Raw genomic sequence first — 14,026 nt, 5'->3', positions numbered from 1 at the left:
CCTCACCACTGTTTCCATCTTTCTATGTCTATACACCTCACATCTGTATCTGTCTTTATAATCCTCTCTACCTCACGTCTCTCTACTTCTCTCACCTTTTTCGCTCTTACTATTTTTCTTCTTTCTCTACATCTCACCTCTTCAACTACATCATCTTGGACACCACCTAACTTCTCAATTTGCCTCACCTTTCATTTGCTACCTCACGATTCTACCTCCTCACTATCTTTTTACTACTGTTCCATCTACCTCTTCTCCTATCACGGGAATCTTTTCTTGCTACCTCTTTCATCATTACCTACTCTCTCTCGCTTTCTCTTGTCTCTCTGTATCTCTTTCCATATTTGACTCACGCTCTGTACTTTACCTCTCTCTACCTCACCTCTCAGTCTTTACCTTCCCTTTTGTTAATTCACATTTCTCACTCTACCTCGCAGTGATGGAGCGAGATTCAGAAATGTTTTTCATTTCAGCTCGTGAAGTCATATTTCCATAATTTAATTAATTATGCTAACAATTTGAGCTGTGTGTGTATTAATTCAACCTAGTTTAAAGTTGCATACACAAAAGACACGCGGGAAACTAACATGTGTGCTTATAAATGTGCATTATGTTGCATTCTTATGTATGTGGAAAATAATAAATTAATCTTGTCTATTGTCATGTCATAACTAATAGCAGCTGTTTTTAAATAATGGCATGTGCTTATTTTGCTTCCCTGTCTATGTGGTGTCACTCTATTTTTTATAGATGCATAAAGAACCCTGCTGGATTAAATGAAGAATGGTAGATATAAAATGCTGCTTTATTTGTGCTTTACAGCTAGGTAATTTAGACTAATGGGTTAATCATTAGCAATGGAGGGTGGCAACAGAACAAATTGTATTTCTTTCATTAATTACTCTTTTGTGTTTGTTTATATATTAGTTATACAAATGAAGCTTAGAGATGGCTGCAGAAAAATAGTGCACTTTTAAAAGTGACGCAAGAGAGGTGGCGCAGAAAAATGACGCTTTCTGAAAAGAGGCCTGTTGATGAAAATGGCACAAGAGAAAATAATTCTGAAAAGGATGGAAAAAGCCTCTGAGCTTTTATTTTGAAAGGTTTTGGAAAGAACTGCTAAAAGTGACTCTGTGGAGAAATTTTGCTAACGTGCCACGGGAGCTCAGAGCGGACAGGCTCAAGGTTGGAAGGAAGAGACGTGATAGATTTGCATTACTTGAACTCCTTTCGCTACAAATTGTAGCAGCCTGAGGAAATGCTGCCAAGACTTTTGCATGAACAATGAACTAGTGAATTTGCCCGGACATGTGGAAAGGAGATGTCACAATTTACGGTGGCACGAGGTGGCTCAGCCAATGGAGAGCTAGAATTCGTCTGCTGGAATGTGAAAAATAGTTAGCTCAGCATAGTTTTAGGGTATTAGAATGGGCTCAGACAACAGTCATTTGGCTTACGCTCGTGATTCCTGAGGGACGTGATATGCCGATGGACTACAATCGTAAGGAAAGAAGTCTTTATTATATGCTTTATTTCTAGGTGATGAGGATAGAAACAGATAGATAATTAGGATTTGGAAATGCTTAATTATACTTATTTCTGCAAATGAATAATAATTCTTGATTTATGCTCTTTTTATTAATTCTGAATAAACCTCTCTTTATGACATTTTCTAATACTTGCTTAATAAAATTCCAAAACCTGAGTTTTTCTAGATGTGATTAAATAAACTTTCAAAATGACAAGCTGGTCTTGATTATTGTGGATAGTTTAAAACAACATATTTAGATCTTATCGCCTCATGATTCAGTCGCTCTATTGTTGATATGGGCCTAGTGTTGTAGTGTAAGTTTGGTAGTAGTAGATAGAGTCATTTATGAATAATTTTGGTGAGAGCGCTGGATCAATTCTTTGGCAGCAATCGGATGGTTTTATGTTGTTTTTGACATACATGTTACATGTTTGGCACATATATGTTGGTATATTCATAGGATTAAGGTTTAACATATGTTGAGTTAGTCAGTTTGTTTAATGTAAGGGTTTTTTCCAGCAGTGTGAAAATTCCCAGGTTAGCCATGGCTAGAGATGTGTAACGCTGTGATCAGGACGCTGATATGTAAGCAAGTTACACAAGCACATTTGTTCTGCTTCAGAAGGTGATATCGCCGTGTATCATCGTGTTGTCGCCATGCAACACATGTTAGGGCTAGGTGTGAATGTATGCATAGTGAGGATTATCTAAGAAATTTGAGCAGCATGAGAATAGGGACAATGAGCCTGTTGTAAAACTCACTGTGATAAGAGTAATAGTATATATTCAAGCTTGAGTGAAGGGTAAGATAACGCCGGTGCATGATTATCTATAAATAGGTGAGAGTCCTGTACGGATAACATGCTTAATATCTATAAACAGGTGAGAGTCCTGTAGGGATAACGCTTGTTTTACTAACGGTGCATGATTATCTATAAACAGGTGAGAGTCCTGTAGGGATAACATGTATGTATGATTTTAGGGTTTTCCGTTTGAAAGTGCGTAATTGTTTTGTAATAGTGTTCAAGTTAAACTTTGAATTGTCACTTGGTTGTGCATTCTGAGGGAAATGAGTTCATTATTACCTGTTAGAAGGGTAGAGTAAGAGTTGCTCTATTGGCGATTGAAATTATTCTATGAGAATAGCGCCGACTATTCCAAGCTGAGAATACTTGAATGAATGTAAAACTATCCTATTTAGAGAAGCAGGCAGATGAGTCCGTTTTATGTAATTACTAAATTGTACCAAAAATAATTTTAAGGTACTTAGGAACGTTTAAGATAAAGTCTGTACTAATCAAAGACTTTATAAGATGTTGCGCGTTGTTTAAATACACTTAAAAGAATTGCACGCTATTTAAATCCATTTAAAAGTAACACGATCGAAAATTGTGAAGGAGGGGCTGTTTTAGAGAGCAAGAGCATGTGGGGAGAGCCGAGAGCCGCAGTGGCTGTGTGCGTCAGAACCGCCGCACTCCAATTGGTTGAAATATTGGAGGCGTCACTGAAAAGCCACTCTGTGATTCTTTTATAACGTTTCATTTAGATTATAAGTGGTAGTGCAGAAATTAACTGATATACATCACCACTATGTGTCAATTTTAATTTGTCCCAGCTTTAAAAAATACTGATGAAGTATTGTCCGTAGTTTATAACGGTATGGAAAGCCTTCCGATTAAATTCTGAAGGGAGGGGCCCTTTGTCGAGTGAAGAACGAAGGGGAGAGCTGTCAACTGCAGCGGCTGTCTAGGTCACAGCCGCCGCGCTCTCATTAGACAGAGTGTCACAGCGTCATAACAGGGCTGCTCTCTGATTGGTTACAAGAGCCGTAGTGTCACAGTAGATCTGCACTGTGATTCGCTGACAGCGCTTCTGTGTTTAGAGTGGATGCCTGTCAAAAATTCTATTAAAATTTAACAAGTGTCCCCAAGTTTATAAGAAAACACTTGAATGTATAGATAAATCCCTGTTTCAGTTTTCTCTTTATCGCGCTATTGTGTATTGTTTGAAACGCGAGGGGAGAGGGAAAGACTGTAAGGCAGTATAAGTCATGTGTGCTGCGATTGGAGGAGGTATTTAGAGACGCGCTCTGATTGGCTGAAGCCCTGCTATATTATTTACAAAATGAAAGGTGTCCCTGTTCAGTTTTGTTAATTATTACAGCCGTAATTGACACTATTAATATGTTTAGAGAAGAGTGATTGTTGAAGTTGTCACGGTTGATGCGCGTTATCTCTAGGCCGCGCTGAGATTCGTTAAGGCGTCTGAAGCATCGGGACAAGCCAGTGCTCTAATTGGCTGGGAGATCCGGCGAGTCACGGCGAAGCAGAGCTGTGATTGACTGAGGCTTTGGCAACAGCGCTGTGATTAACTGAAGCGCGATAACTCTGTATTGGTTCCCTTCATCGCCGCGCTGTTGTTTCAAAGGAAGAAGAAAAAGTAACACAGCTGATTCATTGCGTGTTACATGTTAATTAGTGTATATCTGCCGGCGAACGTTGCATGCTGTGTTAAAATTGATGACTCATTATTATGAGTAGATGTGTTTCTCATGTCAAGTATTGAGAGCTTATTTCCAAAGAAGGGACTGAGCGCGAGAGAAAGAGAGAGACTGATAGCTACAGCCACGCTGAGATTGGCTGAATATCACTAAAGCTACGTTCTGATAGGCTGAAACGTTTGTGATGTCACAGCAAAGTCGCGCTGTGATTGGGTGAAACGCTACAGTAAAATTTTTGTCATGAGAGTCCCCGTTTTTAATTTCTGTCCTCGTTACAGCCACACTGTTAATTAAAAAGGAAGTGTGAGGCAAACATCGTGCGCATTTTATAAGGGAAATAGTTGAAAACTAAGGGAGAAATACTGCAACAACAGTAATACATGTCAAAACAAAGGCTACACTGTGACTAACTGAGCTTTGTGAAACATTGTGATTGACTGAAGAGTTTCTGGCAGTTTGTTTATATTTTACAATTATACTAGCTTTAGGTTTCCTTTTCTGCTTCAGCCTCGTTATTATCACAGCTGATGTGTGTTTTGGGTTTTGAAACAACTGGCTAATGTCAAGTGTTGTATTTAAAGTGTGATTTACTGTGAGTGTTTTTAGTTTTGTTCTTTCTTTGATGTGAGTGCCCAGCACTGATTTAAAACGATAAAATTACCCCGGAGGTGTGGTTCATGGTTGTTGGAGTGGTTGATCACAGTATAGCAATTACCAACACCCTATTAAAATTAAGAGCAGGGGGATATTTATTGACAATAAAGCATTAGCAACTGACAATAGAAATGCAAATACAGTTATAGAGCACACCAAAGAAGGAATAAAACTGGCTAATATCAGCAACATTATATCACATTTGGTGATTTGTGATTTCCAAGTCAAATTAAATTATTGGTTTAAAGAAATTAACAGAAGGAGTCTAAAGGTTTTTGCAGCCAAACATTTTATTTAAATTAAAGGCAATCAGATTAGGTTTTCTTTTTCCACAGATGTTGATGCAGAAAGGTGTGTAAGTGCAAATAAATACATTTTTAAACATACCCAATCACATTTAAGTGTTTTATTGTTGCAAATTAAATATTTTATATTGCTGTTTTTGCAAATTAATGTTTTTCTTTCCAGGTTTATTTAAATTAGTGATGCAGGTAAATTAGGAGGAATATAAAATTGATCAAGTTATAAGGTTTTTCTACACCTGATAGTGTTAAATTAATTAATTAATTAATAAGCAAACGCTATAAGGCAAATTTAGAAAGTGCTTTTACCAAATTATCTAAAGAAAAAGAAAATGACTTCCTGGTATAAGAGAATGAAAAAGGTTGTTGCTAAATGTGAGAGTAAATTAAAAATTCCCAAATTAGCGAAAATAAATAATAAACGTGTCAGTGTAGAAATTATTGATCAGAGTGAAGAAGATGTTGTAAATACAGTCCAAGAAAAAATTTCAATTTCAAACAAAACTCCAGAACAGATTAATGTAACGCCAAAAGTCCAAGATCAGATTGATAGAGTGCCAGCTCAGACTTCTTCTCAAATTGATGCGACAGAAAAGTATGATGAAATGCCTAGTACTTCTGGAATTAATATTCCTGATTATGTGAATTCTACAAATGATTTAAAACAGTCCATGAAAAATATGGAAGCAGTAACAGTCCCTGTGCTTGATAAAGATGAAATTAGTTCTACAGTTTTAACAGTCCCATTTAATTCTGAAATTCAAAATTTTACTGAAAAAGTTTATTCTATTGTACTTAAAATTGAACTGGTAATGATTACAAATCAGCAAGAAAGAGTGATGACTCCAGTTCTAGCAAGTGAGAAGTCTGACATTGATCTGATTGAATTGACACAGTCTGATGAGTCAAAATTATGGTCAAAGGAAAAGGAAATTGAGATAAATGAGTTAAATAAACAACTACAAATACAGCGACAGGTGATGATTCAACAGAATGAGATGGCTTCAGTGCCATTGCAAAATTATGTTAATAAGCAGACAGACAATACAGATACAGGATTAAATAAAGAACAGGAAAACAGTCCACAAAGAATAAATGTACTTCCAGTATCTTGGAATAAATATGATGGTCTTTTAAGTAAAGACATCCAAGTAACAGATGAAATTGATCAACAGATTAAAACATTGACTTCTGCAGGTTCACTTATCAGAAATGCAAATTTAATTAAAGGATTGATTGATGACATTAAATTGGTAGAAAGGATTGCTGTTATAAAATGTGCAGCATACAAAAAGAATGATGAACATGCTTTGAGTTCACTATTACTAACATCTATAGTTGAAACTTGGCAGGAAGTCAAAGATTTACAAGATGAAGCAACTCATGAGGAGAAAAACACATGGTTGAGAGCAGAATGTAGACAGCGAGATGAGGATGAGATTTGGACACACAAAGATGGTAGAGTAGTTTTACTAAATAGCATGATTACTGACATGGACAGAATGTACCATAGAATTGTAGAATTTCTTTATCAGAGGTGTCTGTCTTGCCAACAAATGAACACAATTAAGAAAATAGTTGTGGGAATGGGAACAGAAGGTCAGGAGAATGATTCATTCACCAGATTACAAATGGAATTCATTGAGATGGAATTGCATAACAAACTGTGCTACGTTTTTGTGATTATCTGTTTGTTTACAAGATGGGTGGAAGCATTTCTTACGCGACATGATGATGAAATTACTGTTACAAAGTTATCAGATGCCAGAAGACATATTGAAAACAGACTGCTTCATTGTACAAATAGACCAGAAATTTCAAATGTTGTGGAGTAAGAGAATGATACTATAAAGAACAGAGATACAAAAATGAGCCTATCTATAGGTATAAAGTGGACAGATGTCTTTTCGCTTATTTTGATGTTTCTGAGAAGTACTACTGATAAAAAGACAGGTTTAAGCCCACGTGATATTATGATGGGCAAGGTCATGAATAAGGCATTCATACCAATGGAAAGAATGATGACTATCAATAATAGCATCAATTTGGAGTACTGCAGAAATTTATCAGATGTAGTGACTTCTGTGTCTAATCAAGATGGAACTGAAGTGCAAACAAGTGAAAAAGAGCAAGCACATGATCTGTTACCAGGTGGAAAGGTCAGGAAAAAGGTTTGTCTAAAAAGAAATTGTTTAGTGCCAAGGTGGCAGAAAGGGAGGCCAGTTAGTCTTGTCACAACAAATGCAGTGAAGTGCAAAAGACTGAAGAGATGGATTAACACTGGCCATACTTTTCGTGTACTTACACCTGAAAATTCTGATGCTTATTCAGATTCTGAAGAAGAGCCTGAAAGGAATCCAGATCTTGAAGATCGACAAGTTGGTCGACATCTGGAGAATATGAATAAAAAACAAGCCTTGAATGAAGAAGACTTGAAAGTTGTGACTGAAGACTCAGAAATTGATGAAGATCTGTCAGAAAAAGAAGCAGAAGAAGAATCTGATCAGATTGTGATTGAAGACCAGGAGAGTATTGAAAAGCAGAAAAGAAGCTCTGAAAGCAGGAACAAGAATTCTGAAACTGGGAAGTTGAAGGTAATTGAAGAAAAAGAAGAAGATGAATTGCCAAGTACCAGCTACAAAGATGATGTTCCTAACAGAGTGAAGCTGCCGAGTAAAGAAGTACCTGAGTCCAGAATTAAAATTTCTGACAGTGAAAATGATAAGAGTGATGAAAATTCTCAAATAAGAAAATTGAGAAAAGGAGCTTGGAGAACAGAATGTAATGTGACTGAGCAAAAGAAGAATTTATCAAGAAAAGATGGTGATTGGCCAGAAGAAAATGAAAGCCTTGATTTCAAATTGGTACACAGATCAAAGGAACAGATTGATGAGATATCAAGTCAAAAAGGTTCTGAAAAGAAAAGTGAGGCAGGAAAGAAATTAGAGGTGATACCTGTAATGGAGGTAAATAATAGCAGGCAGAAAGAGATTGAAGACAATAGTGAGAATGATTGAGGTACATACTTGTTAAAAAAAAAAAAATTAGGTTTCTGTTTTTGGCATGAGGCTGAAGAAAATGTGTTAGGTGACACAAGGTCGAAGAAATTGTGTTAGCTGGAAAAATAACTTGTGACATTAGGTTGAAGAAAAATTATTAGAAGGTTTAAGGGTATATAAAAAAAATTGAAAAAGGGGGGTGTTAGAAATTTTTAGAAAATTTAGACAAAATTTTTAAAATGTTTGTTTTATTTTTCCTTGCAAGCTTAATTAAATTACTTTCATGTTTTTATAAATAACAGCTCAAGATGCTTAATGTTAAAGAGAGGTTGTAAGATGTCTCTGATATGTGTGCTCCTAACAATTTTTCTTAGTTAGTTTTAGTTGTCATTTTCACTTGAGGAAAAGAAGAGAATTTACAAAATGAGAAAGGCATAAAAGAGAAAGGTAGAACTGAAGGGGTTTCTTAAAACTCAATATGAGAGTTGTAGATAAACTGATAAGATACATCTTTCGAATTTACTAACACAGGTGAAATTGAATCATGTTCATCTTAGATAAAATTTTTGCTAAAAGTTTTTGCTGGTGTTTGGTGATTTTAAAATCACCAGATGGGGGAGTTGATGGAGCGAGATTCAGAAATGTTTTTCATTTCAGCTCGTGAAGTCATATTTCCATAATTTAATTAATTATGCTAACAATTTGAGCTGTGTGTGTATTAATTCAACCTAGTTTAAAGTTGCATACACAAAAGACAGGCGGGAAACTAACATGTGTGCTTATAAATGTGCATTATGTTGCATTCTTATGTATGTGGAAAATAATAAATTAATCTTGTCTATTGTCATGTCATAACTAATAGCAGCTGTTTTTAAATAATGGCATATGCTTATTTTGCTTCCCTGTCTATGTGGTGTCACTCTATTTTTTATAGATGCATAAAGAACCCTGCTGGATTAAATGAAGAATGGTAGATATAAAATGCTGCTTTATTTGTGCTTTACAGCTAGGTAATTTAGACTAATGGGTTAATCATTAGCAATGGAGGGTGGCAACAGAACAAATTGTATTTCTTTCATTAATTACTCTTTTGTGTTTGTTTATATAATAGTTATACAAATGAAGTTTAGAGATGGCTGCAGAAAATAGTGCACTTTTAAAAGTGACGCAAGAGAGGTGGCGCAGAAAAATGACGCTTTCTGAAAAGAGGCCTGTTGATGAAAATGGCACAAGAGAAAATAATTCTGAAAAGGATGGAAAAAGCCTCTGAGCTTTTATTTTGAAAGGTTTTGGAAAGAACTGCTAAAAGTGACTCTGTGGAGAAATTTTGCTAACGTGCCACGGGAGCTCAGAGCGGACAGGCTCAAGGTTGGAAGGAAGAGACGTGATAGATTTGCATTACTTGAACTCCTTTCGCTACAAATTGTAGCAGCCTGAGGAAATGCTGCCAAGACTTTTGCATGAACAATGAACTAGTGAATTTGCCCGGACATGTGGAAAGGAGATGTCACAATTTACGGTGGCACGAGGTGGCTCAGCCAATGGAGAGCTAGAATTCGTCTGCTGGAATGTGAAAAAAAGTTAGCTCAGCATAGTTTTAGGGTATAAAAATGGGCTCAGACAACAGTCATTTGGTTTACGCTCGAGATTCCTGAGGGACGTGATATGCTGATGGACTACAATCGTAAGGAAAGGAGTCTTTATTATACGCTTTATTTCTAGGTGATGAGGATAGAAACAGATAGATAATTAGGATTTGGAAATGCTTAATTATACTTATTTCTGCAAATGAATAATAATTCTTGATTTATGCTCTTTTTATTAATTCTGAATAAACCTCTCTTTATGACATTTTCTAATACTTGCTTAATAAAATTCCAAAACCTGAGTTTTTCTAGATGTGTTTAAATAAACTTTCAAAATGACAAGCTGGTCTTGATTATTGTGAATAGTTTAAAACAACATATTTAGATCTTATCGCCTCATGATTCAGTCGCTCTATTGTTGATATGGGCCTAGTGTTGTAGTGTAAGTTTGGTAGTAGTAGATAGAGTCATTTATGAATAATTTTGGTGAGAGCGCTGGATCAATACTTTTTTAACCTCAGCCCTTGGTGTTCCTCACCTCACTGCTTCTCTCTACATTTCTTTCTCCTTATCTCTAGCTCTAAAAACCGTACTAACTCTCTTAAAAGCGTACTTATCTGTTGACCTCTTTTTCTTTAGGTACCTCTCTGTGTCTTTCTTTCTGGCTACTTCACGTTTCTTTCTTTGCCTATAATCTCTCCTTACCTATCTCTTTTCCTTATCTCTGTTTCTATCTTTCTTCTCCCACTAGTGCACTCCTCTCACTCTACGGTTCTGCTTCCCTCTCTGTTCTTCTTGTGACTCCAGCCCCTTCTATTCCTCTGACTCAGCACAGCTGGAGGTTACCTTTAACTAGAAAAGTCGACACACAGTAAGAACAGAATAGGAAGACAGCAGAGGAAGAGAATTGTGGAAAGATTATCAGATGTTTTAAGATGGAATGGATCATTCTTGGAGCTCTGCTTTGATTTTCGATGTTGTTGTGAGAATACCAGCTGTAAACAGAGCTTTGTTTGGAATTAAAATATACGGAAATTAAAGCTTCAATTTCAAGCGCTATGTGCACACGTCTTACTTAAGTATTTTACTCTAGTCCACTAAACATCCACCAAGCCACCCTTTCTGTGTGTGTTCTTTGTCAATGCTTGTTAGATCTTTCTTTCGGTACTATCTTGCTGGCGAGGGGTGGGCAGCTTGACTCTCAGCTGTAATGCGGGCCCCTTTTTCTGAAAGTTTAACATCTCATTCAATGTAGTTTGCCATCCTGAAGGCTTGCATTAACTGCACACAGGAAACAAAGTCAAAACTGTTGCCCGGAGAGGCCACAGATCCTTAAGATGGCAATGTCTGAGGCGTGTCCACTCACACATCAACTAGTCCTGCCACAGCCCGGTTAGAACCTGTGTGTAACCGAACGGAGAGGGCGGGGCCTGTGGTGGAAGGTGAATCATTGTTTATTGTCTGTGGACAGCAGCAGGAAGTGGGACGATTCATGTCAGACATCCATGGGCACGGATTCAGCCCTGAAATGAAACTAAGATAAGTTTCACTTCACGGGCTGTATCTCTCTTTCTATCATTACACTATACCTCACTATACCATGCATGAAGGTGTGGTCAGAGAGGTCTGCTGCCTCTCTCTCTGTATCTCATGTCTGTTTCTCTCTTTCTATCTCTATACTGTACATCAATATGCTATACACAAAGGTCTGGCCAGAAAGGCCTGCTCTCTCTCTCTCTATATATATATATATATATATATATATGTGATGTCAGTATCTCTCTTTCTATCACTACATTATATCTCACTATACTATACACAAGTCTGCCAGTCCACCAAGTAATCATCCAGGCCTCCATTTTATCTATGCTGGACTATGCCGGTTCACATTACCTGGGGCTAATAAGGCTGACATCCTACGTTTGCAAAGGGCTCAAAATGCGGCTGCCAGAACCCCACTTGGCCTTCCAAGAACTTGCTCCACGATCAACGCCATCCGCAAACTACACTGGCTGCCGGTGGCGAAACAAATTGAGTTCAAGGCCCTCTGCATTGCCCATAAAATCATGAATCTTTCTTCCCCAGATATCCTGGCGAACCTGCTCTCACCCTACATACATACTCGCCAGCTACGTTCCATGGGCCAGAAACTAACGGTTGTCCCTCAGTTGAGGAGGTAGTGTGCAGGAAGACACACTCTCCGCGCCATAGCGGCAAAACTCTGGAGCGTCCTCCCATTGTTCATCCACAGCATTACTAACTACATGGTATTTCGCAAAGCCATTAATACTCATCTTTTCCCTATACTATAGGCTCTGTTCCTCTCAGTATCTCCCCCTACTACTGCTATAGTTAGCACTTGGCGCCCCTTTGCTGGTGCAGCTGTGCACTCTATAAAACCTGTAACATAACAAACAACATAACAAAGGTGTGGTCAGAGAAGTCTGCCTCTCTCTCTCTCTCTCTCTCTCTCTCTTATGTCTGTATCTCTCGTTCTATCACTACACTATACCGCACTATACTATACACTAAGGTGTGGTCCGAGTAATCTGTCTCTCTTTCTGTGTCTTATGTCTATATCTCATTCTATCACTACACTAGACCTCACTACATAAAGATGTGGTCAGAGAAGTATGCCTCTCTCTCTTTATATATATTTATCATGTCTGTATCTATCTATCGGTACACTATACTCTACTATGGTATACACAAAGGTGTGGTCAGAGAAGTCTACCTCTCTCTCTCCGTTTCTTATGTTTATTTCTCTCTTTCAATCATTACACTACACCTCACTAATCTATACACAAAGGTGTGGTCATAGAAGTCTGCCTCTCTTTCTGTTTCTCCTGTCTGTATCTCTCTTTCTATCACTACACTATACCTCACTATGCTATACACAAAGGTGTGGTTAGAGAAATCTGCCTCTCTATATCTCATGTCTGTTACTCTCTCTTTCTGTCACTGCACTATACCTCACTATGTCATACACAAAGGTGCGATGCGAGAAATCTGCCTCTCTTTCTGTATCTCATGTCTATATCTCTCTTTCTATCACTGCACTATACCTCACTATGCTATACATAAAGGTGTGGTCAGAGAAGTCTGCCTCTCTCCATCTATCTATCTATCTATCTATCTATCTATCTATCTATCTATCTATCTATCTATCTATCTATCTATCTATCCACTATACTTCACTATGCTATACACAAAGGTGCGGTGAGAGAAGTCTGCCTCTCTCTCTCATGTCTGTATCTCTCTTTCTATCACTACACTATATCTCACTATACCATACGCAAAGGTGTCATCAGAGAAATCTGCCTCTCTCTCTCCCTCTTTCTCTCTCATTTCTGTATCTCTCTTTCTATCACTAGTATAGACTTCATTATGCTGCACACAAAGGTGGGGTCAGAGACGCCTGCCTCTCCCTCTCTCTCTCTCGCTATCTTTCTATATATATCTATATATATATATATATATATATATATATATATATAAATTCACTGAAAAAACCATAGGTTTCAGGGGCGTTATAGTTAGTTGGACATTTCACTTGTACAAAACCATTGAAATTCCTCCGTTATAGTTAGTTCAGCTAACTATAATTTGCGCGCCTGCAGTGCACTGCTGATGACGTCACATATTACATCACTCATGACATGGTCAGTGACATCACTCATGACATCACTGATGACATCTCAAATGACATCACTGATGACATCATACTTGAGATTAAGTCCCCTTGAATCCTAAGGGTCCCTAGGGTCAAGCTAGCCCACTATGTACCTTCAGTAAGCGCCACAGAGCTGCGTTGCAGAGAGGTGTAAAAAGGGGAGTGTCCTCTGAACACCTGCCTGCAACGCAGCTCCCTGGCGCATACTGGAGATACCTGTTGGTCTAGTTGGCCCTCAGGGACCCTCAGTACTGAAAGAGAATTAATTCCCCAACTTACAACTCGCCACTGGGCGTGTTTACACAATGGGGAAGGGAGGGGTCGGGACCTGAGGTGACATGTGCAAACACGCCCTGTGGCGCGTTTTAAGTTGGGGAAATAATTCCCCTTCAATTCTGAGAGCCCCTGGGGGCCAACTAGCCCACCAGGTGCTTCAAGTAACCGCCGCTGCGTTGCAGAGAGGTGGTGCAGGCCATGCCCCTTTTTACACCTCTGTGCAACGCAGCTCTGTGGCGCTTACTGGCGGTACCTAGTGGGCTAGTTGGACCCCAGGGACCCTTAGGATTCAAGGGGACTTAATCCCCCAACTTACAATGTGCCACAGGGCGTGTTTGCACAGATGAATGAATGAATGAATGAATAGAGTCTTGTAACGCGCAACTTAACCCAAGGGCATCAAGGCGCCTAAAAGATGGTAAGCTTGTACTATGAACCAATACAGGATTACAGATAGGCCTCTGCAAAGAGCCATGTTTTCAGTGCTTTACGAAAAGCATAATGG

The sequence above is a fragment of the Lissotriton helveticus genome, chromosome 8 (genome assembly GCF_964261635.1).
Source record: "Lissotriton helveticus chromosome 8, aLisHel1.1, whole genome shotgun sequence".
NCBI lineage: Eukaryota > Metazoa > Chordata > Amphibia > Caudata > Salamandridae > Lissotriton > Lissotriton helveticus.
This window is presented reverse-complemented; position numbering follows the sequence as displayed.